This window comes from Pogonomyrmex barbatus, unplaced genomic scaffold, assembly GCF_055798465.1.
Source record: "Pogonomyrmex barbatus isolate J1 unplaced genomic scaffold, ASM5579846v1 scaffold22, whole genome shotgun sequence".
Taxonomy (NCBI): Eukaryota; Metazoa; Arthropoda; class Insecta; order Hymenoptera; family Formicidae; genus Pogonomyrmex; species Pogonomyrmex barbatus.
Genome location: NW_028297119.1, coordinates 359,825 through 365,450, shown reverse-complemented (window position 1 = coordinate 365,450; position 5,626 = coordinate 359,825). Strand labels below are relative to the sequence as shown.

General features: G+C 38.9%; 1 pseudogene; it reads right to left on the bottom strand.

Annotated features, from left to right (window-relative positions):
- Positions 1-268: 268 nt before the first annotated feature.
- On the bottom strand, positions 269-2,172 carry LOC148936387 (uncharacterized; annotated as a pseudogene).
- Between the last annotated feature and the right edge of the window lie 3,454 nt (positions 2,173-5,626).

Below are 5,626 nucleotides of genomic sequence, written 5' to 3'. Positions count from 1 at the left end.
ATATTAGGCTGATTCTAACCTTGGGGCTCCGAGCGGGGTGCGGGTGTGCGGGATAACTCGGTGATGCGGAGTAAAGGAGAGGGGGTAACTGATAGGCACGGGAAAGGGGAAATGCTTTGTCCTTTGGAATGTACTTTTGAGGGAGAGGGGATCTGTTTTGTCTAAGAAGAGCTACTAGAAAAGATTTTTGTAGAAATTGATATAGGAAAAAAAAGGAAAAAAAAGCGCCAATACTCCGGCTGCAATAAATAAATGTACGTGTCGCAACGTGTTAATTTCGAACAATCCGTTATTCAATGAAAATAATGTATCTAAACAAATTGCGATTCGGAAGATTTATAATGATGTCCCGATTTAGAAAAAATAGCATTGACGATGTGTCGCAGCATGGTAAGAGACGCGCTGATATTTCGGCTGCAATAAACAAATGTACGTGTCGCAATGTATTAATCTCCAAAAATCCGTTATTATTCAATGAAAATAATGTATTAGTCGGTAAATAGACACTTCTCCTCTCTTAATCTTTTTTCTTGTTTTTTTAATAAATACTAAAACGTGCTCATTTTTATTTGGCCAAATTCAAGTTCTCACGTAGGAAGCAATAAATTTTAGCGACGACGTGAAAAATGGAAAACTATAAAACTATAAAAACTATAAAAACTATAAAACTATAAAAACTATAAAAAATAAACTATAGAAAATGAAATGAATTCAATAAGAAAAGAAAGAGATATTATCCTTTTTTTATTGATGTTATACCAATAAATAATATCTTATCATAACCGGAATATTATTTTATTTTAAGATGGGAAATAGGTTTGTTTTGATTGAAATCATATTTTTAAGCGTGAAAATGTTTTTATTTACATTTTTGTTACATCGTCTTTTTTTCATACATACTAAAAACTAAAGCTAACAGTTCGCAATCGACGAGTTGATGCCTATCGAAGATATCACTATCACGTATGGTATCTCCTCGGGATTTGTTATAATAGACGCAATGTTGGAGAATCGCGTATACTTTTCATCGATCGTATCGACGAGTCTATCTAGTTGATTGAACGTTACATCAATACATTCGGCGAGATTAAACATACGGTGTAGAGTCGATTCGACCATCACAATGCGTATGTTTGAAGATTCAAGACGTACGAGTATAACATCGTTCGTCATGCAAACTCGGACCGTTAACGATCCGACGCTTATAAAATTGTCTTTGTAATTGTTTCGTAGCAATTTGTAGATATTCCATTGCTGCTCATGGAATCCTTTCCATGTTTCGAGAGACAGTATCAGCTCCTGTCCTCGATAATTTCCTAGGACGATCTCCACGTAGCTCGGTGGACCAACATTGATTCCAATTTCCAGAAACTTGAAGCTCGTAGCCGTCAGGTTGTAACATCTGCTCAGTAAGCGCATCGCGCGAGGCTCCACCGAAATGTTGTGTAACAGAAATTAAGTACATAATATTGCATAATATTAAGTACGTAATGTTGCAAAAAGGAAAAAAGATAATGTCGAACTTATTACGTTCCTTCTTCGTTTCACCATCGTACAGTGCGCTGCTTCCTTTGGCGGTACATTGTATGTGGATCGTTCGTATAAACGAATGATGGAGAAGCGGAATACGTTGCGTATAGTTCGTTCGTACAAACGAATGACGCACGAAGACTGATCGCACCCGCGTAAATTTTGACACGGCAGAGTTAATTCCCCCCTCCTCTTTTGAAAGATGGAATGAATAAAAAATCCAATGACCTCGCTGAACGGCAATATTCTATTATAGTAGTATTTCGCGAACAGGCGTGTTACAGTAGCCAAGAAAAAGACAAAAGATCGTACAATTGCAGATAGCATATCGAGAACGAATTTACTGTTATAGTGATCATAAACAGAAAAAAAACAAAGGATTGCATCATTATCAATTAATTGTAAAATTTTTATTTAAAAAAAAAACTTAATCAGCTATAAATAAATATGTAAAGTGCCATTTAAAAAAAAAATGTGAATAAAAAATTTCACGCTTAAATCATAACGCAATTTCTTTGTCATCGATGAGTTGATCGAACGTTACATTGAAAAAAATGTATAGGATCGTTGGAATATTAAGTAATCATCAACATAATAGCGGGGAAAAGGAATAAAAGAAAACATATTTTATATATATATATATATATATATATATATATATATATATTAGGTATACAAAAAAGTTCTGAGCTTTAGATTTCATATAACCGAAATAACAATTTAAATTTTATATATTTTCCCGCCTTTTTGCGGTTTTAAAGCGTTGATGTTTGGCCTTCTAAAATGCCATATCGTTTGGCATTTGATACACATAACCTCAAAAATCAGTAGTATTTACATGGCAATAACAAAAGAGCATATTCGATTTTCCATCCACTTCGCGTTTCATCTGAAGAAAAATGCTGCTGAAGCCACTGTAATAATTTGTGCTGCATATGGAGAGAACGCTGTAAGTCATACTACATGTAAAAGATGGTATCAAAAATTTCGCCAAGGAGATTTCAGTCTTGAAGATGAACCGCGTGCTGGACGCCCTCAAAAGATTGAAACGGACGAATTGCAAGCACTGTTGGATATAAACTCTGCGCAAACTGAAAAGGAGCTTGCAGAACAGCTTGGCGTTACGCAGCAAACCATTTCCGTACGTTTACATACGATGGGAAAGGTTCAGAAGGAAGGCAGATGGGTTCCGCATGAATTGTCCGAAGACAACAAAAATCGTCAGCGTGACACTGCACTCATTTTGCTTTCAAAGTTCCGGAAAAAAGATTTTCTGCACAAAATCATTACAGGCGATGAAAAGTGGATTCTTTATGATAACCCTAAACGTAAAAAATCATGGGTTGATCCTGCTCAACCTTCGACATCGACGCCAAAGCCCAATATCCATACCAAGAAGGCTCTGTATCTGGTGGAATTGGAAAGGTGTGTTGTATTACGAGTTGTTACAACCGGGTGAAACAATCACGGCAGATCGTTACCAACAACAATTGACCAATTTGAGCGATGCATTAGAAGAAAAGAGGCCATTTACTGGCCAAGTTGTAAAGTGATCTTGCTTCATGACAATGCTCGACCACATGTTGCGAAAGCGACTCAGGACCATATCTTTGCGTTAGGCTGGGAACTTCTCCCGCACGCGGCGTATAGCCCAGACATGGCGCCTTCCGATTATTATTTATTCCGGTCGCTGCAGCATCATTTGGCTGAGATACATTTCATGAGATTTAAAGAGATACGAAAATGCATTGATGACTTTATCGCTTCGAAGCCGGTGAACTTCTATCGTCAAGGAATTCGCAAGCTACTCGAAAGATGGCAAAAGGTCGTTGATGCAAATGGGGAATATTTCGCTGATTAATATTTTTTTGTTTGTTTTTGAATAAAGACTGAATTTTACAAAAAAAAGCTCAGAACTTTTTTGTACACCTAATATATGTTATATATGTTTATTTAAGGTTATTTGCTCATCAATTAAACAATTTAAATATATTTTGTAACGCATAATTAGTATAATGATATCCACATAGAATTATCAGCGTCTAGATTGTTCAAAGAATCTATCTCTTCGTAATCCGCATCCAGGATCTCGATATACACGCGCTCTCATCGTCCAGAAACAACCATTTTCGTTTTTCGTGTCCCTTTACATATATAACAGCATCATCATCGTCATCGTCGTCGTCATCTTCTTTCGTACCATGCACAGCTTTCGTAATCAAACTCTTAGCTTCGCTGTACGGAATCGTTCCGTCGTTCCATCGCAGTGTATGGTGATGACGTATCACCCAGCGTGCGCGAGACTTGTCGGCACTTGCCAGGAAATGTCACGATATAGAGCTTGCGAAAATGTAATGAGAAAGAACGGTCCTTTGGAAAAAACGGTTCTTTGAGAGCAGCAAACTCTTTTACGACAAACTGTCCAACGAAAAAATCTTGCAGGTCTACGAATATTGGCACAAACATGACTGTTATCGAGAAGAAGACTGCGGTCGATTTTGATGTATCGTAGATTTTATTATCTCTCTATCTCATATACCAGCGATGCTCTTAAATGATCTTGCGTACAACATTGTTCAACGGATTGTACTGAACACGCGATCGTGTATAATGAGACAATACACGGTGGTATTCATCGGTACGTTCTCCTTAGTCTCAAATTCCAATTTCATGTCCACGGTTGCATTCTTGACCGATTCGTTTGTCGAGAACAATCGATGATTATGAATGGACCGTTACGTAGAAAAGACGTGAGGGTAAGACTTGGCTCGAGATACTCGTATCCATAGTAGCCCTTGCAGAAACGCGCGTACGTTTCATACAACACAGACCATCTGTTTTTGTCGAAATCCAGATTCATATCGTCATACGGATAACATTCTGAGTTCAGATAAAGTTTCATGTTGGTCAAGTTGCAATCGTCGAATCGGCTCGTGTCTTTGGCCATGACGTTCTTTCGGCCTGTTTGCAAAGCGAAGATGACATATCGCGGCTTCTCGAGCTGAGTAGCGGTCTTGATAGCACACGAATGCTTGGTTGTATGCTGTAATAGCGGAAACTCGTACAGATCCCACGAGCGAAAAGTCATGCTCAAGTATCGTCCGCTCTCCAAAGTGCGCAGCATCGATAGTTTTGTTATCTTGTTCAATAACAGGTGCGGCATTCGCCATTGTATCTTGAATAAGTCGATCACGAGATCCAACGCCGAATTTTCCATAAGGCAATTGTCGTTACGATCGATTCCTGGCTGAGGTGATATTTTTTCGCAAAATAATTACGAGTTTTCACGACTGGTTCGTGGTCGGGCTCCGTCATGACGCACACCCTCCCTTCTTATTTGGGGTCAACTCATGACGAGTGTTGATTACCACACGTCTGTAATCCTCGCAGAATCCCAACAGTGCGTAGAGAGGTACGCAAAAGTTAAAATATTCATCCGCATTAGTACGCGCCTCCCAGCCAGCATTCCTCAGAATCACGCTGCTCTCGGATGATCGTTACGTAGTATTTGAGCGCACTAATTATGCCCACGTTTCTGTTACGATGATCAATCTCCACATCATCGAGCTCGTATCGAACCTCATCGAATATGAAACACATTTATTTCCCGACAAAATTATTTCCCAACACTACATCAGATTCTTCGACAACTTTGTTCTTCGTTAGTTTTCCCTCGACATATAGAAAGCTTTCGTACGGCAATGTGTACAGATCCTGTTGCTGTATGGGTATTCTTATCTCATCGCTGTATCCGAACATTGTATTAGCGAACGAGTTGTACGTATGAGTCTCAATCTTGACGATGCGATCGTTAAAGATTGACTCGTCTTCGATGTTTAGGATGTCAGTCATCTCATAAGTTGCGCACCGCGAATCCGAAAGCTTGTAAAAATTTAATGTTCGACGCGTTAAATTTCTTTCTCTTCTTGATGTAACTGGATGAGCGAGTATTGTCGGTCGGTGTTTTCTTTGTAAAAGATGCGTTATCTCTCTGCGTATGTTTCGCTTCGTTCAACACGAGCGTCCCAAATGTCGCGCTCGCGTTATCGCTGTCGCCATTGTACGTGCAATCTGACAATGATCTCTTCTCCTCTGA